The following is a 26659-nucleotide window of genomic DNA, read 5'->3' as shown; positions in this document are numbered from 1 at the left end:
TGACAGATACCTGCTGCTAAGACCGATAGATACCTGATGCTAATACTGACAGATACCTGCTGCTAATACTGACAGATACCTGCTGCTAAGACTGATAGATACCTGATGCTAATACTGACAGATACCTGCTGCTAAGACTGATAGATACCTGCTGCTAAGACTGATAGATACCTGATGCTAATACTGACAGATACCTGCTGCTAAGACTGATAGATACCTGATGCTAAGACTGATAGATACCTGATGCTAATACTGACAGATACCTGCTGCTAAGACTGATAGATACCTGATGCTAATACTGACAGATACCTGCTGCTAAGACTGATAGATACCTGCTGCTAAGACTGATAGATACCTGCTGCTAAGACTGATAGATACCTGATGCTAATACTGACAGATACCTGATGCTAATACTGACAGATACCTGCTGCTAAGACTGACAGATACCTGCTGCTAAGACTGATAGATACCTGATGCTAATACTGACAGATACCTGCTGCTAAGACTGACAGATACCTGCTGCTAAGACTGATAGATACCTGATGCTAATACTGACAGATACCTGCTGCTAAGACTGACAGATACCTGCTGCTAAGACCGATAGATACCTGATGCTAATACTGACAGATACCTGCTGCTAATACTGACAGATACCTGCTGCTAAGACTGACAGATACCTGCTGCTAAGACTGATAGATACCTGCTGCTAAGACTGACAGATGCCTGCTGCTAAGACTGACAGATACCTGCTGCTAAGGATGATAGATACCTGCTGCTAAGGCTGACAGATACCTGCTGCTAAGACTGACAGATACCTGCTGCTAAGACTGACAGATACCTGATGCTAAGGCTGGCAGGGGCAGGAGGGTGGAGACACACACATAAGCCACACTCCAGCGACCTGCCCATTACAGCAAGGTGACGGGGGTCAGGCCGTTATGTCAGTACCCGTAAAAAGCTGAACATTTCATACAAATATCTGTCATTAAAATTACAAAGTAATTTTCTGCATTGTGTAAAGGCACTATTTTCCTTTTGAGATTACATAACAGCTAAATGACTCAAATCTACATGTAATTGCAATGAACATCGTATAGTTTCTCTTTAAGAACATTGTTTGACGACATGCCAGAGACCTGTCCTTAATTCATCACTCTGATTATTGATCTCCTGAACAAGCCCTCCCTTTACCTTCATGTCTGTGTCCCAACATGTTTGGATAAAGATACTGGCAAACTGACCAGGTTGTTAGCTAGCTATGCTACAACGGTAGAGCGAAGTTCTGACCTTAGTTCTTTTATTATGTCTTTGTTTTAGTATGGTCAGGGCGTGAGTTGGGTGGGTTGTCTATGTTAGTTTTTCTATGATTTGCTATTTCTGTGTTTGGCCTGGTATGGTTCTCAATCAGAGGCAGCTGTCAATCGTTGTCCCTGATTGAAAACCATATTTAGGTAGCCTGTTTTCTATTGTGTTTCGTGGGTGATTATTTTCTGTCTAGTGTGTTTTGTCACCTTACAGAACTGTTTCGTTTTCGTTTTCTTCTCTTTGTTATTTTGTTTAGTGTTCTGAGTTTAAATAAATATCATCATGAACACATACCACACTGCGCTTTGGTCCTCACCTCATTCCAACGATGATCGTTACAAACCTAATAATTACAACTATTATCTGGGTCATTTGTTTCTAGGCGCAGTGGTGCTCCCAAATTAAAATATCAGGTCGCACAGCAAAATATTTAGGAGCATATGCAACCAAAACGGTCACATTTTAGAGCCCTGAGTGCAAGAGCCATCCACTACCATCTGGTTGGGTTTGGTTGAGATTGTGTGAGTTAAGAGAGTTCTGTTAAGTCAACTTAATTAGTTGTTTTGAGAAGGGTTCTTTACTTCCCTACATTTTTGTAGGTTTTTTGACAGTGGCAAATATTTTCAACTGCAGTCCTAAAGGAGTATGTGTTATAATGATACCAATTAGCATTAGCCTAATCACCATACCAACCTTAATTTAACTTCTGCTGGCTACTACATCATGTTTTCCATCCTTTCAGGCCCCCTTACTCCTGTGTGAGTCGATAGTTTGAATCTCTAGTCAAAACCTCCTCGTCAGATTGTGGACAATCAATGGTCAGCATGTGGTCTGTCTATGTGTTCAGTCTCTGTGGTCTATCTTTGGTCAGACATATCGCAATATTTTGGGGGGGATGATATTATATTGATACTTTGATCACAAAAAAAGATCTATATTGAAAATGTTTTGCTAGGTAGCATTTGGTAGTGGGAGTCGGCTGAACCTGAACCAAAAGGTATTTTCCTTCCTATATCTTGTTCTTCATCTTCTTTTGAAATAGTGAACATGTTTTCAGCACTTTTATTTCCATGACTGATCAAAACTCTCTCTGTCTCTCAGTCTCTCTCTGTCTCTCTCTGTCTCTCTCTGTCTCTCTCTGTCTCTCTCTGTCTCTCTCTGTCTCTCTGCAGCAGATATCAGTGGAGGCTGGTGGGAGGAGCTATAGGAGGTTGGGCTCGTGGTAATGGCTAGAATGGAATAACTCATATATGGAATTCTTCATTTCCTGAGGAATATTAAATCGAACATTAAATCGCAGTAAAAAAATAGCAGTATCGAATAGCTATACATGTAGAATCGTGAGAATCGCAATACATATGGTATCGGCACCTAAGTACCGTGACAATATGGTATGGGGAGGTTCCTGGCAATTCCCAGCCAAAGTGTTACTATGGTTACTGAATGTTCCTGACTGTGAGTTGGTTGAAGTGTTTGACTCTGACCTTGCGGACGTAGCTGACGGCGTCCTCTTCAGTGTAGACTTCAGCACTGACCCCTCCCCTGCGGCGGCGGGCCTTGACCACTGGGTTGGGCAGTGGGGGGACACCTCGTCATCATGGCTGTCCGACTGAGAGTTGGACTTCTGGCGGGCCAGGATCTGCTGGGACTCTTCCTGTAGGGGGGAGAGAGAGAGGGAGAGGGAGGGAGAGGCAGATTAAGAATAAAAGTTTCAGTTCAGACAAAAGTGAAAGGGATAGTTTACTCAAAACATTACATTTAAAATCTTTTAGTATTTTGTTCATTAATCCAATCCCAATCCCTGCCTTTGTTTCTCAAATGATTGCCTCGCCTGGTTTATCAACTACTTCTCAGACAGAGTTCAGTGTGTCAAATCGGAGGGCCTGTTGTCCAGACCTCTGGCAGTCTCTATGGGGGTGCCACAGGGTTCAATCCTCGGGCCGACTCTCTTCTCTGTATATATCATTAATGTCGCTCTTGCTGCTGGTGATTCTCTGATACACCTCTACGCAGACGACACCATTCTGTGTACTTCTGGCCCCTCTTTGGACACTGTGTTAACTAACATCCAGACGAGCTTCAATGCCATACAACTGTCCTTCCGTGGCCTCCAATTGCTCTTAAACGCAAGTAAAACTAAATGCATGCTGTTCAACCGATCACTGCCCGCACCTGCTCACCCGTCCAGCATCACCACTCTGGACGGCTCTGACTTAGAATATGTGGACAACTACAAATACCTGGGTGTCTGGTTAGACTGTAAACTCTCCTTCCAGACTCGCATTAAGCATACATCTAGAATCGGCTTCCTATATAGCAACAAAGCATCCTTCACTCATGCTGCCAAACATACCCTAGTAAAACTGACCATCCTACCGATCCTCGACTTCGATGATGTCATCTATAAAATAGCCTCCAACACTCTACTCAACATATTGGATGCAGTCTATCACAGTGCCATCCGTTTTGTCACCAAAGCCCCATATATACTACCCACCCCTGCGACTTGTATGCTCTCGTTGGCTGGCCCTCGCGTCATACTCGTCGCCAAACCCACTGGCTACAGGTCATCTACAAGTCTCTGCTAGGTAAAGCCCCGCCTTTTCTCAGCTCACTGGTCAACATAGCACCCACTCGTAGCACGCGCTCCAGCAGGTATATCTCACTGGTCACCCCCAAAGCCAATTCCTCCATTGGCCGCCTCTCCTTCCAGTTCTCTGCTGCCAATGACTGGAACGAACTGCAAAAATCTCTGAAGCTGGAGACTCATATCTCCCTCACTAGCTTTAAGCACCAGCTGTCAGAGAAGCTCACAGATCACTGCACCTGTAAATAGCCCATCTATCTACCTACCTCATTCCCATACTGTATTTATTTATTTATCTTGCTCCTTTGCACCCCAGTATCTCTATTTGCACATTCATCTTCTGCACATCTACCATTCCAGTGTTTAATTGCTATATTGTAATTACTTCGCCACCATGGCCTATTTATTGTCTTAACTCCCTTATCTTACCTCATTTGCACATGCTGTATATAGACTTTTTGTTCTACTGTATTATTGATTGTATGTTTGTTTATTCCATGTGTAACTCTGTGTTGTTGTATGTGTCGAACTGCTTTGCTTTATCTTGGCCAGGTCGCAGATGCAAATGAGGACTTGTTCTCAACTGGCCTACCTGGTTAAATAAAGGTGTTCTCAACTAGCCTACCTGGTTAAATAAAGGTGTTCTCAACTGTCCTACCTGGTTAAATAAAGGTGTTCTCAACTGTCCTACCTGGTTAAATAAAATAAAATACATTTAAAAAGTGTGCATGTCAACAATACAAGAAAGTCACCAGGAAAAGCCAGTTAGGATGCAATAGTGTAGACAACCCAGTCTAACATTAGAGAGAAACTATAATCATATTTTAGTTGGACCTCACTGTTCCCGCAACTTCCAGTCTGACAATAACAAACCAGCTAACAGAATCGAAAACCACTTCTGCCAAGTAGTTTCCACATTTCCTCAAAGACTGAAGTGAAACAGACTAATAGCTGTTAGCGAGCTGTGCTCTAGGACTCCTCTTGTATGTGCAGGGGAAGAACAGGACAGCTAACTGACAGGGCACTACACACACAGGGAGCCCCTCTGGAAACGCTAGCGGAGGCAGAAAAAGACAAGAAGACATTAAGAGAAGAGGAGGAGGTTGGTAACCTCTAGCTGTTGTTTTACTGCTGAATTAACATGCACCAAAGCTCAATTAGGCACGCTAAAGATGAAACAGTCTGTCTGTCTGTCTGTCTGTCTGTCTGTCTGTCTGTCTGTCTGTCTGTCTGTCTGTCTGTCTGGTGGAGGGTGCGCGGGGCTGAAGTAGAAAAGTAATGTGTGTGTATCAAAATATGTTTGTGTTGGTTTTAAGTCTGTGACTATGAATGTGTAGACAATGCATTGTGTGTGTGTGTGTGTGTGTGTGTGTGTGTGTGTGTGTGTGTGTGTGTGTGTGTGTGTGTGTGTGTGTGTGTGTGTGTGTGTGTGTGTGTGTGTGTGTGTGTGGGTGTGTGTGTGTGTGTGCCAGGGCTAGTAATTACATCTGCGTCATTGTAATTATGTGTTTTTATTTACGCTTGGCTGTGGATATGAGTGAACACACTTCACGAGGTGTGTGTTCCAACAGCACCTATGAACCACACAACACATTGTTTACAGCTTTTTTAATACTTAGTTTTTCATGACTAATCTATTTCAATATAGGTTTGTGTATCAGTTTACTAGTCGGTTGTCCTCTCGTCTCCACTGTATCACCAGGACACATCTGTTTACTAGTTGGTTGTCCTCTTGTCTCCACTGTATCACCAGGACACATCTGTTTACTAGTCGGTTGTCCTCTCGTCTCCACTGTATCACCAGGACACATCTGTTTACTAGTTGGTTGTCCTCTCGTCTCCACTGTATCACCAGGACACATCTGTTTACTAGTTGGTTGTCCTCTCGTCTCCACTGTACCACCAGGACACATCTGTTTACTAGTTGGTTGTCCTCTTGTCTCCACTGTATCACCAGGACACATCTGTTTACTAGTCGGTTGTCCTCTCTTGTCTCCACTGTACCACCAGGACACATCTGTTTACTAGTTGGTTGTCCTCTCGTCTCCACTGTATCACCAGGACACATCTGTTTACTAGTCGGTTGTCCTCTCGTCTCCACTGTATCACCAGGACACATCTGTTTACTAGTCGGTTGTCCTCTCGTCTCCACTGTATCACCAGGACACATCTGTTTACTAGTCGGTTGTCCTCTCTTGTCTCCACTGTATCACCAGGACACATCTGTTTACTAGTCGGTTGTCCTCTCGTCTCCACTGTATCACCAGGACACATCTGTTTACTAGTCGGTTGTCCTCTCGTCTCCACTGTATCACCAGGTCACATCTGTTTACTAGTCGGTTGTCCTCTCTTGGATCCACTGTATCACCAGGACACATCTGTTTACTAGTCGGTTGTCCTCTCTTGTCTCCACTGTATCACCAGGACACATCTGTTTACTAGTCGGTTGTCCTCTCGTCTCCACTGTATCACCAGGACACATCTGTTTACTAGTCGGTTGTCCTCTCTTGTCTCCACTGTATCACCAGGACACATCTGTTTACTAGTCGGTTGTCCTCTCTTGTCTCCACTGTATCACCAGGACACATCTGTTTACTAGTCGGTTGTCCTCTCTTGTCTCCACTGTACCACCAGGACACATCTGTTTACTAGTTGGTTGTCCTCTCGTCTCCACTGTATCACCAGGTCACATCTGTTTACTAGTCGGTTGTCCTCTCTTGGATCCACTGTATCACCAGGACACATCTGTTTACTAGTCGGTTGTCCTCTCTTGTCTCCACTGTATCACCAGGACACATCTGTTTACTAGTCGGTTGTCCTCTCGTCTCCACTGTATCACCAGGACACATCTGTTTACTAGTCGGTTGTCCTCTCTTGTCTCCACTGTATCACCAGGACACATCTGTTTACTAGTCGGTTGTCCTCTCTTGTCTCCACTGTATCACCAGGACACATCTGTTTACTAGTCGGTTGTCCTCTCTTGTCTCCACTGTACCACCAGATAGATTGCTGGGGCATGAAGGGGCAGTCTGCTGCTCTCCAGGAGCAGAGAAATCACACTCACTCACACACACACACACACACACACACACACACACACACACACACGCACACGCACACGCACACGCACACACACACGCACACAGATGGAGCGAGGTGATGGAAAATGCAGCCTCATCACAGTCCACTCCAGACACCTTCCCTAACGACAGATTCCACAGGAGATATCTCAAGGACAAGCATTTCAGCAGAGAGCTCTGCAGCTGTGAGCAAGGGGGTTCTGGGTGTAATTGTGGCCCCGTTGTTTGTGTTCCGTCCCCTTTGTCATTGTGAAAGGAGTAAATTCACAGGTGTACTGACAGAAGACATCAGTAGCATAAACCAACTATTTACAGCGCCACATTAGAACATTTTATATGCTGTGCGTGATCTGTGTGTGTTCTTTGTGTTCTGTGAGTGTTCTGTGAGTGCGTTTTTTGTACTTTCTTCCAGTATGTGTCTTTTGAAGCCAGCACCCAAAACATTGAGCTGAGCACGGCAGTTTATCTTCCTGTTCTATACATAACAATATTCAATTGGTTTCCCTTAATCATTAGGGCATGATAAATTACCCATGTTAAGGAGAAATCATGTACTGTAATGGCAGCCAATAAGCATTTGTCTATAAAGGTTGTGATTTCTATTCAGACCCCACTATTCTCTCTGTCTGTCTCTCTCCATTGTTTCAGAGCATCTAACAACATCTACTACACTTTAAAGATGATATGATGTGTATTAGAGGTCAACCGATTAATCGGAATGGCCGATTAATTAGGGCAGATTTCTAGTTTTCATAACAATCGGTATTTTTAGACACCAATTATGGCCGATTACATTGCACTCCACGAGGAGATTGTGTTACGTGTTACGTGAGTGCAGCAAGGAGCCAAGGTAAGTTGCTAGCTAACATTAAACTGATCTTATAAAAAAACAAATTGTGTCACTTCTCTTGCGTTCAATGCAAGCAGAGTCCGGGTTTATGCAGCAGTTTGGGCTGCCTGGCTCGTTGCGAACTGTGTGAAGACCATTTCTTCCTAACAAAGACCGTAATTCATTTCCCAGAATTGTCCATAATTATGACATAACTTTGAAGGTTGTGCAATGTAACAGCAATATTTAGACTGAGGGATGCCATCCGTTAGAAAAAATACAGAACGGTCCCGTATTTCACTGAAAGAATAAACATTTTGTTTTCGAAATGATAGTTTCCGGATTTGACCATATTAATAACCTAAGGGTCGTATTTCTGTGTGTTATTATATTATAATTAAGTATATGAGCAGTCTGACTGAGGTGGAAGGCAGCAGCAGGCTCATAAGCATTCATTCAAATAGCACTTTTGTGCGTTTTGCCAGCAGCTGTTTATGACTTCAAGCCGATCAACTCCAGAGATTAGGCTGGCAATACTAAAGTGCCTATAAGAACATCCAATAGTCAAAGGAATATGAAACACAAATGGTATAGAGAGAAATAGTCCTATAATGACTACAACCTAAAACTTCTTACCTGGGAATATTGAAGACTCGTGTTAAAAAGAACCACCAGCTTTTATATGTTCTCATGTTCTGAGCACGGAACTGAAACGTTAGCTTTCTTACATGGCACATATTGCACTTTTACTTTCTTCACCAAAACTTTGTTTTTGCATTATTTCAACCAAATCGAACAGGTTTCATTATTTATTTCAAATCAAATCAAATTTTATTTGTCACATACACATGGTTAGCAGATGTTAATGCGAGTGTAGCGAAATGCTTGTGCTTCTAGTTCCGACAATGCAGTAATAACCAATAAGTAATCTAACTAACAATTCCAAAACTACTGTCTTATAGACACAAGTGTAAGGGGATAAAGAATATGTACATAAAGATATATGAATGAGTGATGGTACAGAGCAGCATAGGCAAGATACAGTAGATGGTATCGAGTACAGTATATACATATGAGATGAGTATGTAAACAAAGTGGCATAGTTAAAGTGGCTAGTGATACATGTATTACATAAAGATGCAGTAGATGATATAGAGTACAGTATATACGTATACATATGAGATGAATAATGTAGGGTATGTAAACATTATATTAGGTAGCATTGTTTAAAGTGGCTAGTGATATATTTTACATCATTTCCCACCATTCCCATTATTAAAGTGGCTGGAGTTGAGTCAGTGTGTTGGCAGCAGCCACTCAATGTTAGTGGTGGCTGTTTAACAGTCTGATGGCCTTGAGATAGAAACTGTTTTTCAGTCTCTCGGTCCCAGCTTTGATGCACCTGTACTGACCTCGCCTTCTGGATGATAGCGGGGTGAACAGGCAGTGGTTCGGGTGGTTGTTGTCCTTGATGATCTTTATGGCCTTCCTGTAACATCGGGTGGTGTAGGTGTCCAGGAGGGCAGATAGTTTGCCCCCGGTGATGCGTTGTGCAGACCTCACTACCCTCTGGAGAGCCTTACGGTTGTGGGCGGAGCAGTTGCCGTACCAGGCGGTCATACAGCCCGCCAGGATGCTCTCGATTGTGCATCTGTAGAAGTTTGTGAGTGCTTTTGGTGACAAGCCAAATTTCTTCAGCCTCCTGAGGTTGAAGAGGCGCTGCTGCGCCTTCTTCACGATGCTGTCTGTGTGGGTGGACCAATTCAGTTTGTCTGTGATGTGTATGCCGAGGAACTTAAAACTTACTACCCTCTCCACTACTGTTCGATGTGGATAGGGGGGTGTTCCCTCTGCTGTTTCCTGAAGTCCACAATCATCTCCTTAGTTTTGTTGAATGTGAGGTTATTTTCCTGACACCACACTCCGAGGGCCCTCACCTCCTCCCTGTAGGCCGTCTCGTCGTTGTTGGTAATCAAGCCTACCACTGTTGTGTCGTCCGCAAACATGATGATTGAGTTGGAGGCGTGTGTGGCCACGCAGTCGTGGGTGAACAGGGAGTACAGGAGAGGGCTCAGAACGCACCCTTGTGGGGCCTCAGTGTTGAGGATCAGCGGGGTGGAGATGTTGTTGCCTACCCTCACTACCTGGGGGCGGCCCGTCAGGAAGTCCAGTACCCAGTTGCACAGGGTGGGGTCGAGACCCAGGGTCTCGAGCTTGATGACGAGCTTGGAGGGTACTATGGTGTTAAATGCCGAGCTGTAGTCAATGAACAGCATTCTCACATAGGTATTCCTCTTGTCCAGATGGGTTAGGGCAGTGTGCAGTGTGGTTGAGATTGCATCGTCTGTGGACCTATTTGGGCGGTAAGCAAATTGGAGTGGGTCTAGGGTGTCAGGTAGGGTGGAGGTGATATGGTCCTTGACTAGTCTCTCAAAGCACTTCATGATGACGGAAGTGAGTGCTACGGGGCGGTAGTCATTTAGCTCAGTTACCTTAGATTTCTTGGGAACAGGAACAATGGTGGCCCTCTTGAAGCATGTGGGAACAGCAGACCGGGATAGGGATTGATTGAATATGTCCGTAAACACACCAGCCAGCTGGTCTGCACATGCTCTGAGGGCGCAGCTGGGGATGCCATCTGGGCCTGCAGCCTTGCGAGGGTTAACACGTTTAAATGTTTTACTCACCTCGGCTGCAGTGAAGGAGAGTCCGCATGTTTTCTTTGCAGGCCGTGTCAGTGGCACTGTATTGTCCTCAAAGTGGGCAAAAAAGTTATTTAGTCTGCCTGGGAGCAAGACATCCTGGTCCGTGACGGGGCTGGTTTTCTTTTTGTAATCCGTGATTGACTGTAGACCCTGCCACATACCTCTTGTGTCTGAGCCGTTGAATTGAGATTCTACTTTGTCTCTATACTGACGCTTAGCTTGTTTGATTGCCTTGCGGAGGGAATAGCTGCACTGTTTGTATTCGGTCATGTTTCCGGTCACCTTGCCCTGATTAAAAGCAGTGGTTCGCGCAGTGGTTCAGTTTCACGCGAATGCTGCCATCAATCCACGGTTTCTGGTTTGGGAATGTTTTAATCGTTGCTATGGGAACGACATCTTCAACGCACGTTCTAATGAACTCGCACACCGAATCAGCGTATTCGTCAATGTTGTTGTATTCGCAATACGAAACATATCCCAGTCCACGTGATGGAAGCAGTCTTGGAGTGTGGAATCAGATTGGTCGGACCAGCGTTGGACAGACCTCAGCGTGGGAGCTTCTTTTTTTTGTTTCTGTCTGTAGGCAGGGATCAACAAAATGGAGTCGTGGTCAGCTTTTCCGAAAGGAGGGCGGGGCAGGGCCTTATATGCGTCGCGGAAGTTAGAATAGCAATGATCCAAGGTTTTGCCAGCCCTGGTTGCGCAATCGATATGCTGATACAATTTAGGGAGTCTTGTTTTCAGATTAGCCTTGTTAAAATCCCCAGCTGCAATGAATGCATCCTCAGGATGTATGGATTCCAGTTTGCAAAGAGTCAAATAAAGTTCGTTCAGAGCCATCGATGTGTCTGTTTGGGGGGGAATATATACGGCTGTGATTACAATCGAAGATAATTCCCTTGGTAGATAATGCGGTCGACATTTGATTGTGAGGAATTCTAAATAAGGTGAACAGAAGGATTTGAGTTCCTGTATGTTTTTGTGATCACACCACGTCTCGTTAGCCATAAGGCATACGCCCCCGCCCCTCTTCTTACCAGAAAGATGTTTGTTTCTGTCGGCGCGATGCGTGGAGAAGCCAGCCGGCTGCACCGACTCCGATAGCGTCTCTCCAGTGAGCCATGTTTCCGTGAAGCAAAGAATGTTACAGTCTTTGATGTCCCTCTGGAATGCTACCCTTGCTCGGATTTCATCAACCTTGTTGTCAAGAGACTGGACATTGGCGAGAAGAATGCTAGGGAATGGTGCACAATGTGCCCATCTCCGGAGTCTGATCAGAAGACCGCCTCATTACCCTCTTTTACGAAGTCGTTTTTTTGGGTCGCCGGCTGGGATCCATTCCGTTGTCCTGGGTGAAAGGCAGAACACAGGATCTGCTCAGTCATATTCTTGGTCGTACTGATGGTTAATTGACGCTGCTCTTATATTCAGTAGTTCTTCTCGACTGTATGTAATGAAACCTAAGATGACCTGGGGTACTAATGTAAGAAATAACACGTAAAAAAACTAAAAACTGCATAGTTTCCTAGGAACGCGAAGAGAGGTGGCCATCTCTGTCGGCGCCGGAAGTCGTCCCCGTATTTAAGACTAAATTGATTTTATTGATATATAAGTTAAGTTATATATATATATATATATAAGTAAGTTAAAATAAAAGTGTTCATTCAGTTGTAATTGTCATTATTACAAATATATATATAAAAATCTTCCGATTCATCAGTATTGGCTTTTTTTGGTCCTCCAATAGTCGGTATCGGCGTTGAAAAATCATAATCGGTCGACCTCAATTGTGTATAGCCGCTGAATACAAATACAACCTTGAGCATGCACACACTAGAACCCCCCCACACACACCCTGACTGTATTAGGCAGAGTCACTCCCTCAGGGAACAAAGCCAGTGGGGGACAGAGAGTGAGGGAACAACTTCAGCAGCACACACACAGCGGCAGCAGTATAATCAATTCAGTATCACGATATCTCTAACAATTAGTCACGCCTTCTAGCCTCACACACCGCTACAAAACGCCAGTCCTGTCATCTCTATCCACACAGACATCTCCATCAAATACCAATGCTTACAGTGAAGAACATGTACACAAAGAACTAGCTATTAGCTAAGTCTCCCCAAATCACAATCCATCCCCTTCAGCCTTCACGTCATACAGACACTAATACACAGACCTCTCTTCTCAAAGCAACTCAACTCATCAACACAAAGTCACTCGCTGTAGTCAAACTATTCAGAGCATTCTTTCCTTGCTACAGTGTTATCCATGCTAGCAGAGATAGTCGGCGGTGGTAGGGGTTCAAACGTAAACCCAGAGTATTTACCATGCCGTGGAGGGCCCCTGGCCAGGCCTGTGTAGTGTCCCTCAGCTGGGCACCTGGGACGTACTGCTCGTCATGTGTGTGTCAACACAGTCCTAAAGCTACTGTACCATCACACACGCGTCACCATCACTGTTGACATCACGGTCCATGGCCATGCTGACAAGGCCAGAGTGTGTGTGTGTTCGAGAGCAAGCGTGTGTGTGTGTGTATGTGTGTGAGCAAGCGCGAGAGTGCGAGAGAAAGCGTGTATGTATAAGAGAGAGTGTGTGTGTGTGTGTGTGAGCAAGCGTGAGAGTGCGAGAGAAAGCGTGTATGTATAAGAGAGAGAGTGTGTATGTGTGTGTGTGGTCTCAGTATCCCAAAAGCAGCAGCAGACGTCTTGTTCAAGAACCAGTGATAATAACCCTGATGAAAACACAGCAAGAAGCTCAGCTCTCCCACAGCATCGGTCCTTCCTGTACTCCGTGTTCTCCCCCTCTCTCTCTCTCTCTCTCTCTCTCTCTCTCTCTCTCTCTCTCTCCCTCTTTCCTCTCACTCTCTCTCTCTCTCCTCTCACTCTCTCTCTCTCTCTCCTCCCTCTCCTCTCTCTCTCTCTCTCTCTCTCTCTCTCTCCTCCCTCTTTCCTCTCACTCTCTCTCTCTCTCCTCTCACTCTCTCTCTCTCTCTCTCCTCTCCTCTCTCTCTCTCTCTCTCTCTCTCCTCACTCTCTCTCTCCTCCCTCTCTCTCACTCTCTCCTCACTCACTCACTCTCTCGCTCACTCTCTCGCTCTCCTCCCTCTCTCTCTCTCTTCATTTCTGCCTGCGCACAAATTCACATAATCCCGTTTTTTTTCTCATTTCCCGCATCACCATGACAACAGAGCGCAGTAGCATCCCGACCCTCTGGTTGAGGGCTGAAGCAGGAAGCCAGCAGCACACACGTACATCCACACAACGTCATTCATCACAACAACACAAGCCACTGTCTATGCAGCAGTGATGTATTCCCATATGAACAAATCCATCCATTCTGTGCCAAACAAAACCCAGTTCTATACCGTACCATACAGTGTCTCTCATACCCTCTCACACGTCTTTCCCTGGAGGCCAGAGAGTCATGTCTGGTTTGAAACATGCCCATTGTGTGTGTGACTCTGTTACCCTGACTAGCCCTGTGCCCCAGACACACACAGAGTCCAATGACAAACTCAGTGACGCAGGGTGTTGATGACGTCACATAGCCACACAGGGCGCTGTGTGAGTGAAACCATGCCTCTTTATTTTGCCCTCGTTCCCCTCATTCCATCTCTCTCTACATACCTGCTCTTCTGTTTTTCATCAGTCAGGCTAGTTAGGCTATATTCTACCATCTAGGTCTAGTCCTCATCTGTTCCATACAGCATCTGCTCTCTCTCTCTCTCTCTCCCTCCATTCTCTCCCCCTTCTTCCTCTCTCCCTTCTTTTTTTGTCTCTGCGTCATTATCACCGGCTGCCTGCCAGAGAGAGAGAAAGAGAGAGAGAAAGAGAGAGAGACAGAGAGAGAGAAAGGACAGGAGAAGAGGAGATAGAGGACACGGGTACAGGACTGCCACACACACACACACACACACACACACACACACACACACACACACAGTGGAATACATCAACAAAAGGTGGACATTCATACATCACACAACGGTCCTCATTGATATTCAGAGATTTTCTGATGATTAGAGATTCTGGTTGAATATTTGATTTCTATGTATATTTAAAAGGCTGCCAATCAGACTGTGGTGTTATTTTTTAGAATGTGTTATTAATTCTGTTGCTTTAGGGCAAACAGGATGTTGAGGAACCTGAAGGCATCTCCTCCGTCCTCCTTTTGAAGAAGGTGAAAGGAAATGGAGGAGAATGACCATGGAAGGAAAGGCGCTTGCTTGAGACGGTCTTTCTCAACTCGCGCATCATCAGGTAAATGACGTTTCCAGAGGCGGATCCCAAAGTAAATTACATTTCCAGGGGCGGATCCCAATATAAATGACGTTTCCAGGGGCGGATCCCAAAATAAATGACGTTTCCAGGGGCGGTTCCCAAAATAAATGACGTTTCCAGGGGCGGATCCCAAAATAAATGTGTCAATTGATCAAAACATATGAAGTTAGTTTTATAGATCAAACCATGAGTAGCAAACTGTTTTTAAACGTGTGCATGGTTTTCTCTTCTCACAATATACATCAACTGATTCAAAGGGGGGGTGGCAGATATCAAAACTCTTCTGCCAAAGACTCAGTTAAGATCCTCGCCAAAAAGGAGGCTGTCGAGGAGCGGAGGACACTCCTCCGTTCGGGCTGCTAGTGAATTAACCACATATCAGTTTCTGGGACAGAAGACAGACTTTTACCCATACGAGAAAACCCCATGGACATATGTCATGTTTATGTCAGATCTGTCTGCCCAATTAACTTCTCACCTTAGAAACCATCCAACCAATGAGATGGCCTACCTGTTCACTTCAAAACATACCAACAGAGAAAAACAAACATTTCACCATTGTTCACTGTAATGGCATGGCCGTCCATTTTCCAATGTTACAAAGCAGTATGAAAAGCCGAACAGGCAAGCCAATAAGACATAATACTTTGTATGGTCTACAATTGCTTTCACCTGTTCAGCTTTTCACCCTGCTTTGTAACATTGGAAAATGGACGGCCATGCCATTACAGAGCCACAATGTGTCAGCTAGCACTGTGTTGAGTCCGGTAACTATGACACACACGTACAGAGCCACAATGGACGCCTAGTGTCAGCTAGCACTGTGTTGTGTCCGGTAACTATGAAACACACTTACAGAGCCACAATGGACGGCTAGTGTCAGCTAGCACTGTGTTGTGTCCGGTAACTATGAAATACACTTACAGAGCCACAATGGACGGCTAGTGTCAGCGAGCACTGTGTTGTGTCCGGTAACTATGAAACACACTTACAGAGCCACAATGGACGGCTAGTGTCAGCGAGCACTGTGTTGTGTTCGGTAACTATGAAACACACTTACAGAGCCACAATGGACGCCTAGTGTCAGCGAGCACTGTGTTGTGTCCGGTAACTATGAAACACACTTACAGAGCCACAATGGACGCCTAGTGTCAGCGAGCACTGTGTTGTGTCTGGTAACTATTAAACACACTTACAGAGCCACAATGGACGCCTAGTGTCAGCGAGCACTGTGTTGTGTCTGGTAACTATTAAACACACTTACAGAGCCACAATGGACGCCTAGTGTCAGCGAGCACTGTGTTGTGTCCGGTAACTATGAAACACACTTACAGAGCCACAATGGACGCCTAGTGTCAGCTAGCACTGTGTTGTGTCTGGTAACTATTAAACACACTTACAGAGCCACAATGGACGCCTAGTGTCAGCGAGCACTGTGTTGTGTCCGGTAACTATTAAACACACTTACAGAGCCACAATGGACGGCTAGTGTCAGCGAGCACTGTGTTGTGTCCGGTAACTATGAAACACACTTACAGAGCCACAATGGACGGCTAGTGTCAGCAAGCACTGTGTTGTGTCCGGTAACTATTAAACACACTTACAGAGCCACAATGGACGGCTAGTGTCAGCGAGCACTGTGTTGTGTCCGGTAACTATTAAACACACTTACAGAGCCACAATGGACGCCTAGTGTCAGCAAGCACTGTGCTGTGTCTGGTAACTATTAAACACACTTACAGACTACCATGCCGTGATGTCCAGCCCCAAGGGAGTGCGAGGAAACCAAAGCAGTATTTGTCACAGCCAGCGATGCATGGCCCAACCAGGAGACAGCCGGTTGAACTCTGCTCATCACTTACACACCATAACAGAGCCCCAATGGCGCCTATTATCAACAAGCATTGTGTTGTGTTAGTGTCTGTCTTGTAACTGCCTGTCCAGTGGGCTCTGATGTGGGGGGCTGGGGAGTGTGTTAGGGTTGGGGAGGGGTGTGGGTGTAGATAGGACCTGTCATTGGGGTGATGTTCAGAGAGTAGGTGCTCAACCACAGCCTGAAACATACACACTAGGGAGTGTGAACACATGCCTGGGAATTTACACACACACACACACACACACACACACACACACACACACACACACACACACACACACACACACACACACACACACACACACACACAGAGAGCAAGCATGCTAACAGAGCACCCAACAGAGAGCTAGTATGCTAACAGAGAACCCAACAGAGAGCTAGTATGCTAACAGAGCACCCAACAGAGAGCTAGCATGCTAACAGAGCACCCAACAGAGAGCTAGTATGCTAACAGAACACCCAACAGAGAGCAAGTATGCTAACAGAGCACCCACCAGAGAGCAAGTATGCTAACAGAGCACCCACAGAGAACTAGCATGCTAACAGAGCACCCAACAGACAGCTAGTATGCTAACAGAGCACCCAACAGAGAGCTAGCATGCTAACAGAGCACCCACAGAGAGATAGCATGCTAACAGAGCGCCCACAGAGAACTAGCATGCTAACAGAGAACCCACAGAGAGCTAGCATTCTAACAGAGCACCCACAGAGAGCTAGCATGCTAACAGAGCCCCCACAGAGACCTAGCATGCTAACAGAACACCCACAGAAAGCTAGCATGCTAAAAGAGCAAAAAACACTTCAAGAGCTGTTGTTATAGCTGTGGGGTAGCCCAGTCTAGCCCAGGAAAGGACAAGGGAGGATAACAGGGAGAAGTGAGAAGAGACAAAGAGGGATCACCATGGTGACAGTCAGCCAGGGGAAACCAGGGAGATTTCTCTCTCCTGTCAGAGGGAAGTGAGGCCGGGGGGCGAGGGCATTCCTGGAGGAACTACAAGGGCTGTCCCAGCCTAACCCCTAAAGGAAAGTCCCTGCCTGACCCCTACCCCCTAAAGGACTGTCCCTGCCTAACCCCTAAAGGGCTGTCCCTACCTAACCCCTACCTCCTAAAGGGCTGTCCCTGCCTAACCCCTACCCCCTAAAGGACTGTCCCTGCCTGACCCCTACCCCCTAAAGGACTGTCCCTGCCTGACCCCTACCCCCTAAAGGACTGTCCCTGCCTGACCCCTACCAACTAAAAGACTGTCCCTGCCTGACCCATAACCTCAAAGGGCTGTCCCTGCCGGACCCCTAAAGGACTGTCCTTGCCTGAACCCTGCCCTCTAAAGGACTGTCCTTGCCTGACCCGTACCCTCTAAAGGACTGTCCTTGCCTGACCCCTACGCTCTAAAGGACTTTCCCTGCCTGATCCCTACCCTCTAAAGGACTGCACCTGTTTGACCCTACCCTCCAAAGGAATGTCCCTACCTGACCCCCACCCTCTAAAGGATTGTCCCTGCCTGACCCCTTCCCTATAAAGGACTGTCCTTGCCTGACCCCTACCCGCTAAAGGACTGTCGCTGCCTGACCCCTAAAGGAATGTCCCTGCTTGAGCCCTACCCTCTAAAGGACTGTCCCTGCCTGACCACTAAAGGACTGTCCTTGCCTGACCCCTACCCGCTAAAGGATTGTTGCTGCCTGACCCCTAAAGGACTGTCCCTGCTTGACCCCTACCCTCTAAAGGACTGTCCCTGCCTGACCCCTAAAGGACTGTCCTTGCCTGACCCCTACCTGCTAAAGGACTGTCGCTGTCTGACCCCTAAAGGAATGTCCCTGCTTGACCCCTACCCTCTAAAGGACTGTCCCTGCCTGACCCCTAAAGGACAGTCCCTGCCTGACCCCTACCCTCTAAAGGACTGTACCTGCCTTACCCCTACCCTCTAAAGGACTGTCCCTGCCTGACCCCTAAAGGAGTGTCCCTGCTTGACCCCTACCCTCTAAAGGACTGTCCCTGCCTGACCCCTAAAGGACTGTCCTTGCCTGACCCCTACCTGCTAAAGGACTGTCGCTGCCTGACCCCTAAAGGAATGTCCCTGCTTGACCCCTACCCTCTAAAGGACTGTCCCTGCCTGACCCCTAAAGGACAGTCCCTGCCTGACCCCTACCCTCTAAAGGACTGTCCCTGCCTTACCCCTACCCTCTAAAGGACTGTCCCTGCCTGACCCCTACCCTCTAAAGGACTGTCCCTGCCTGACCCCTACCCCTAAAGGACTGTTCTTGCCTGACCCCCCCTAAAGGACTGTCCCTGCCTGACCCCTAAAGGACTGTCCCTGACCCCTAAAGGACTGTCCCCCTGACCCTCTAAAAGACTGTCCCTGCCTGACCCCTAAAGGACAGTCCCTGCCTGACTGTCCCCTACCCTCTAAAGGACTGTCCCTGCCTTACCCCTACCCTCTAAAGGACTGTTCTTGCCTGACCCCTAAAGGACTGTCCTTGCCCCGTACCCTCTAAAGGACTGTCCTTGCCTGACCCCTACCTCTAAAGGACTGTCCCTGCCTGATCCCTACCCTCTAAAGGACTGTCCCTGACCTGACCCCTAAAGGACTGTCCCTGCCTGACCCCTACCCTCTAAAGGAGACCCCTTCCCTCTAAAGGACTGTCCCTGCCTGACCCCTACCCGCTAAAGGACTGTCGCTGTGACCCCTAAAGGAATGTCCCTGCTGAGCCCTACCCTCTAAAGGACTGTCCCTGCCTGACCACTAAAGGACTGTCCTTGCCTGACCCCTACCCGCTAAAGGACTGCTGCCTGACCCCTAAAGGACTGTCCCTGCCTGACCCCCCCTAAAGGACTGTCCCTGCTTGACCCCTACCTGCTAAAGGACTGTCGCTGCCTGACCCCTAAAGGACTGTCCCTGCTTGACCCCTACCCTCTAAAGGACTGTCCCTGCCTGACCCCTAAAGGACAGTCCCTGCCTCCTAAAGGACTGTCCCTGCCTGACCCCTACCCCTAAAGGACTGTCCCTGCCTGACCCCTACCCCCTAAAGGACTGTCCTAAAGGACTGCCTGACCCCTGACCCCTAAAGGACTGTCCCTGCCTGACTAAAAGACTGTCCCTGCCTGACCCCTAAAGGACAGTCCCTGCCTGACCCCTACCCTCTAAAGGACTGTCCCTGCCTGACCCCTACCCTCTAAAGGACTGTCCTTGCCTGACCCCTACCCGCTAAAGGACTGTCCCTGCCTGACCCCTAAAGGACCTGTCCCTGCTTGACCCTACACTAAAGGACTGTCCCTGCCTGCCTGACAGTCCCTGCCTGACCCCTACCCTCTAAAGGACTGTCCTGCCTTGACCCCTACCCTCTAAAGGACTGTCCCTGCCTGACCCCTACCCTCTAAAGGACTGTCCCTGCCTGACCCCTACCCCTAAAGGACTGTTCTTGCCTGACCCCTACCCGCTAAAGGACTGTCGCTGCCTGACCCCTAAAGGACTGTCCCTGCTTGACCCCTACCCCTAAAAGACTGTCCCTGCCTGAAAGGACTGTCCCTGCCTGACCCCTACCCTCTAAAGGACTGTCCCTGCCTTACCCCTACCCTCTAAAGGACTGTTCTTGCCTGACCCCTACCCGCTAAAGGACTGTCCCTGCCTGACCCCTAAAGGACCTGTCCCTGACCCCTAAAGGGCTGTCCCTGCCTGACCCCTAAAGGTCTGTCCCCCTGACCTCTACCCTCTAAAGGACTGTCCCTGCCTAAAGGACCTTGCCTGACCCCTAAAGGACTGTCCCTGCCTGACCCCTACCCGCTAAAGGACTGTCGCTGCCTGACCCCTAAAGGACTGTCCCTGCTTGACCCCTACCCTCTAAAGGACTGTCCCTGCCTGACCCTAAAGGACTGTCCCTGCCTGACCCCTAAAGGACTGTCCCTGCTTGAACCCTACCCTGTAAAGGGCTGTCCCTGCCTGACCCCTACCCTAAAGGACTGTCCCCTGACCCCTACCCCTGACTGTCCTTGCCTGACCCCCTTCTAAAGGACTGTCCTTGCCTGACCCCTACCCTCTAAAGGACTTGTCCCTGCCTGATCCCTACCCTCTAAAGGACTGTCCCTGCCTGACCCCCACCCTCTAAAGGACTGTCCCTGCCTGACCCCTACCCTCTAAAGGACTGTCCTTGCCTGACCCCTACCCCTAAAGGACTGTCCTGCCTGACCCCTGACCCCTACCCTCTAAAGGACTGTCCCTGTGACCACTAAAGGACTGTCCTGCCTGACCCCTACCCCTAAAGGACTGTTGCTGCCTGACCCCTAAAGGACTGTCCCTGCTTGACCCCTACCCTCTAAAGGACTGTCCCTGCCTGACCCCTAAAAGGACAGTCCCTGTCCCCTGACCCCTACCCTCTAAAGGACTGTCCCTGCCTGACCCCTAAAGGACAGTCCCTGCCTGACCCCTACCCTCTAAAGGACTGTCCCTGCCTGACCCCTACCCTCTAAAGGACTGTCCCTGCCTGACCCCTACCCCCTAAAGGACTGTTCTTGCCTGACCCCTACCCGCTAAAGGACTGTCGCTGCCTGACCCCTAAAGGACTGTCCCTGCTTGACCCCTACCCTCTAAAAGACTGTCCCTGCCTGACCCCTAAAGGACAGTCCCTGCCTGACCCCTACCCTCTAAAGGACTGTCCCTGCCTTACCCCTACCCTCTAAAGGACTGTTCTTGCCTGACCCCTACCCGCTAAAGGACTGTCCCTGCCTGACCCCTAAAGGACCTGTCCCTGCTTGACCCCTACACTGTAAAGGGCTGTCCCTGCCTGACCCCTAAAGGACTGTCCCTGCCTGACCTCTACCCTCTAAAGGACTGTCCCTGCTTGACCCCTACCCCCTAAAGGACTGTCCTTGCCTGACCCCTAAAGGACTGTCCCTGCTTGACCCCTACCCGCTAAAGGACTGTCGCTGCCTGACCCCTAAAGGACTGTCCCTGCTTGACCCCTACCCTCTAAAGGACTGTCCCTGCCTGACCCCTAAAGGACTGTCCCTGCCTGACCCCTAAAGGACTGTCCCTGCTTGAACCCTACCCTGTAAAGGGCTGTCCTTGCCTGACCCCTACCCCCTAAAGGACAGTCCCTTCCTGACCCCTACCCCCTAAAGGACTGTCCTTGCCTGACCCCTACCCTCTAAAGGATTGTCCCTGCCTGACCCCTACCCCCTAAAGGACTGTCCCTGCCTGACCCCTACCCTCTAAAGGGATGTCCCTGCCTGACCCCTACCCTCTAAAGAACTGTCCCTGCCTGACTGCTACCCCCTAAAGGACTGTCCTTGCCTGACCCCTACCCCCTAAAGGACAGTCCCTGCCTGACCCCTACCCCTAAAGGGCTGTCCCTGCCTGACCCCTAAAGGGCTGTCCCTGCCTGACCCCTACCCCTAAAGGGCTGTCCCTGCCTGACCCCTACCCCTAAAGGACTGTCCCTGCCTGACCCCTACCCTCTAAAGAACTGTCCATGTCTGACCCCTACCCTCTAAAAGACTGTCCATGCCTGACCCCTACCCCCTAAAGGACTGTCCCTGCCTGACCCATAAAGGACTGTCCCTGCCTGACCCCTACCCTCTTAAGGACTGTCCCTGCCTGACCCCTACCCTCTAAAGGACTGTCCCTGCCTGACCCCTACCCTCTAAAGGACTGTTCCTGCCTGACCCCTACCCTCTAAAGGACTGTCCCTGCCTGACCCCTACCCTCTAAAGAACTGTCCATGTCTGACCCCTACCCTCTAAAGGACTGTCCCTGCTTGACCCCTACCCTCTAAAGGACTGTCCCTGCCTGACCCCTAAAGGACTGTCCCTGCCTGACCCCTAAAGGACTGTCCCTGCCTGACCCTACCCCTAAAGGGCTGTCCTGCCTGACCCCTACCCCTAAAGGACTGTCCCTTCCTGACCCCTACCCCCTAAAGGACTGTCCCTGCCTGACCCCTACCCTCTAAAGGATTGTCCCTGCCTGACCCCTACCCCCTAAAGGACTGTCCCTGCCTGACCCCTACCCCTAAAGGGCTGTCCCTGCCTGACCCCTACCCTCTAAAGGACTGTCCCTGCCTGACCCCTACCCCCTAAAGGACTGTCCCTGCCTGACCCCTACCCCCTAAAGGACTGTCCCTGCCTGACCCCTACCCGCTAAAGGACTGTCCCTGCCTGACCCTTAAAGGACTGTCCCTGCCTGACCCCTACCCCCTAAAGGGCTGTCCCTGCCTGACCCCTACCCCCTAAAGGACTGTCCCTGCCTGACCCCTACCCTCTAAAGGACTGTCCCTGCCTGACCCCTACCCTCTAAAGGACTGTCCCTGCCTGACCCCTACCCCTAAAGGACTGTCCCTGCCTGACCCCTACCCTCTAAAGGACTGTCCCTGCCTGACCCCTAAAGGACTGTCCCTGCTTGAAAGTAAACTGTCCCTGCCTGACCCCTACCCCTAAAGGACTGTCCCTTCCTGACCCCTACCCCTAAAGGACTGTCCCTGCCTGACCCCTACCCCTAAAGGATTGTCCCTGCCTGACCCCTACCCCCTAAAGGACTGTCCCTGCCTGACCCCTACCCTCTAAAGGACTGTCCCTGCCTGACCCCTACCCTCTAAAGGACTGTCCCTGCCTGACTGCTACCCCCTAAAGGACTGTCCTGCCTGACCCCTACCCCTAAAGGACTGTCCCTGCCTGACCCCTACCCCCTAAAGGACTGTCCTTGCCTGACCCCTACCCTCTAAAGGATTGTCCCTGCCTGACCCCTACCCCCTAAAGGACTGTCCCTGCCTGACCCCTACCCTCTAAAGGGCTGTCCCTGCCTGACCCCTACCCCCTAAAGGACTGTCCCTGCCTGACCCCTACCCCCTAAAGGACTGTCCTTGCCTGACCCCTACCCCCTAAAGGACTGTCCCTGCCTGACCCCTACCCGCTAAAGGGCTGTCCCTGCCTGACCCCTAAAGGGCTGTCCCTGCCTGACCCCTACCCCCTAAAGGACTGTCCCTGCCTGACCCCTACCCCCTAAAGGACTGTCCCTGCCTGACCCCTAACCCCTAAAGGACTGTCCCTGCCTGACCCCTTAAAGGACTGTCCCTGCCTGACCCCTACCCCCTAAAGGACTGTCCCTGCCTGACCCCTACCCCTAAAGACTGTCCCTGCCTGACCCCCCCTAAAGGACTGTCCCTGCCTGACCCCTACCCCCTAAAGGGCTGTCCCTGCCTGACCCCTTAAAGGACTGTCCCTGCCTGATCCATACCCTCTAAAGAACTGTCCATGTCTGACCCCTACCCTCTAAAAGACTGTCCATGCCTGACCCCTACCCCCTAAAGGACTGTCCCTGCCTGACCCTTAAAGGACTGTCCCTGCCTGACCCCTACCCTCTTAAGGACTGTCCCTGCCTGACCCCTACCCTCTAAAGGACTGTCCCTGCTGTCCTTGCCTGACCCCTACCCCCTAAAGGACAGTCCCTTCCTGACCCCTACCCCCTAAAGGACTGTCCTTGCCTGACCCCTACCCTCTAAAGGATTGTCCCTGCCTGACCCCTACCCCCTAAAGGACTGTCCCTGCCTGACCCCTACCCTCTAAAGGGCTGTCCCTGCCTGATCCCTACCCTCTAAAGGACTGTCCCTGCCTGACCCTTAAAGGACTGTCCCTGCCTGACCCCTACCCTCTTAAGGACTGTCCCTGCCTGACCCCTACCCTCTAAAGGACTGTCCCTGCCTGACCCCTACCCTCTAAAGGACTGTCCCTGCCTGACCCCTACCCTCTAAAGGACTGTCCCTGCCTGACCCCTACCCTCTAAAGGACTGTCCATGTCTGACCCCTACCCTCTAAAGGACTGTCCCTGCTTGACCCCTACCCTCTTAAGGACTGTCCCTGCCTGACCCCTAAAGGACTGTCCCTGCCTGACCCTACCCTCTAAAGGACTGTCCCTCTGACCCCTACTAAAGGACTGTCCTTGCCTATCCTAAAGGACTGTCCCTCCTTGACCCCTACCCCTAAAGGACAAATGCCTAAAGGATTGACCCCTACCCTCTAAAGGACTGTCCCTGCCTGACCCTTAAAGGACTGTCCCTGCCTGACCCCTAAAGGACTGTCCCTGCTTGAACCCTAGTAAAACTGTCCTTGCCTGACCCCTACCCTAAAGGACAGTCCCTTTGACCCCTCCCCCTAAATGAAAAACTGTAGCCTGACCCCTACCCTCTAAAGGATTTCCCTGCCTGAAGAGAAACCCCCTAAAGGACTGTGCCTGATACCCTCTAAAGGGCTGTCCCTGCCTGATCCCTACCCTCTAAAGAACTGTCCCTGCCTGATACCCCCTAAAGGACTGTCCTTGCCTGACCCCTACCCCTTTAAAGGACTGTCCCTGCCTGAATACACTGAAAGGCTGTTTGATTTCTCAGCTAAAATTCTCAGCAACAAAGGAGTGATCAGATTAAGGATCCTGACATTTGGACATGTCCATGCCTGAGCCCAACTCTTAGGACTGTCCCTGCCTGACCCCACCCTCTAAAGAACTGTCCATGTCTGACCACACACTCTAAAATACTGTCCATGCCACCCCACACCCCTAAAGGACTGTCCCTGCCTGACCCACAGGACTGTCCCTGCCTGACCCTACCCTCTTAAGGACTGTCCCTGCCTGACCCCTACCCTCAAAGGACTGTCCCTGCTTGACCCCTACCCTCTTAAGGACTGTCCCTGCCACCCCTACCCTCTAAAGGACTGTCCCTGCCTGACCCCTACCCTCTAAAGGACTGTCCCTGCCTGACCCCTACCCCTAAAGGACTGTCCCTCAGGTCATTCTAAAGGACTGGGCCTGAGAGGGTAACCCTTTAAAGGACAGTCCCTCTTGACAACCCTCAAAGGACTGGTCCCTGCCTGACCCCTAACAAACTCTCCCTCAAGACCTTTAAAGGACTCTCCCTGCTTGACCCTACCCTCTAAAGGATGTACCTATCTGACCCCTGACCCCTAAAGGACTGTCCCTCAGAACAGTAAAGAGACTAATATGCCTGGGGAGAGAAAGGACAGGTCCCTGCCAGAACCCTCTAAAGGACTGTCCCTGCCTGACCCCTAGGGGAAAAAGGATGGTCAGGCTCAGAGACAATGACCATGACATATCAGGGGAGTGACTCTCCTCTCCCAGACAAGTCTAATATTTCTTAATTTGAGCCAGTTTGCTTGAGAGAAACAGGTTCAGAACAGTGAAGAGTCTAATATTTCAGGGGAATTAAAGAAAGACAGGTTCAGAACATTTTTGAAGAGTCTAATATTTCAGTGGGAGTGAAACTTTAGAACAGGTTCAGAAACAGTGAAGAGTCTTTATTTCTGGGGAGTGAAAGAGAGACAGGTTCAGAACAGTGAAGAGTCTAATATTTCAGGGGAGTGAGACACAGACAGGTTCAGAACAGTGAAGAGTCTAATATTTCACCTTGAGGGGACAGCACTGAACTGTTAATATTTCAGGGGAGTCAGAGGATACTCAGGTCATTCTAAATTAGATTGGGGGGGGTGAGAGGGATTCAGTTTTATGGCACATTCCCCTCTAAACCCTCAATGGACTGGTCCACTTTACCAGAGACAAACTGTCTATCAAGAGTCTTTGAAGGCCCTCCACCTCCCTGCCTTGTGAATGATTTTTTATCATATGAGTGATTAGAGAGACAGGTTCAGAACAGTGAAGAGTCTAATATTCAGGGGAGTAGAGGGAGAGAGAGAGAAGAGACAGGTTCAGAACAGTGAAGAGTCTAATATTTCAGAGAGATGAAAGAGAGAGAGGAGAGACAGGTTCAGAACAGTGAAGAGTCTAATATTCAGGGAGAGAGAGAGAGAGACAGGTTCAGAACAGTGAAGAGTCTAATATTTCAGGGGAGTGAGAGAGAGACAGGTTCAGAACAGTGAAGAGTCTAATATTTCAGGGGAGTGAGAGAGAGCAGGTTCAGAACAGTGAAGAGTCTAATATTTCAGGGGAGTGAGAGAGAGACAGGTTCAGAACAGTGAAGAGTCTAATATTTCAGGGGAGTTATC

At 49.1% G+C, this 26659-nt stretch overlaps 1 pseudogene; it reads right to left on the bottom strand.

Moving 5' to 3' along the window:
- Positions 1-26659, bottom strand: part of LOC135537546 (cAMP-dependent protein kinase type I-beta regulatory subunit-like) — a 64050-nt pseudogene that overhangs the window by 16909 nt on the left and 20482 nt on the right.

The sequence above is a fragment of the Oncorhynchus masou genome, unplaced genomic scaffold, assembly GCF_036934945.1.
Source record: "Oncorhynchus masou masou isolate Uvic2021 unplaced genomic scaffold, UVic_Omas_1.1 unplaced_scaffold_812, whole genome shotgun sequence".
Lineage (NCBI taxonomy): Eukaryota > Metazoa > Chordata > Actinopteri > Salmoniformes > Salmonidae > Oncorhynchus > Oncorhynchus masou.
This window is presented reverse-complemented; position numbering and strand designations above follow the sequence as displayed.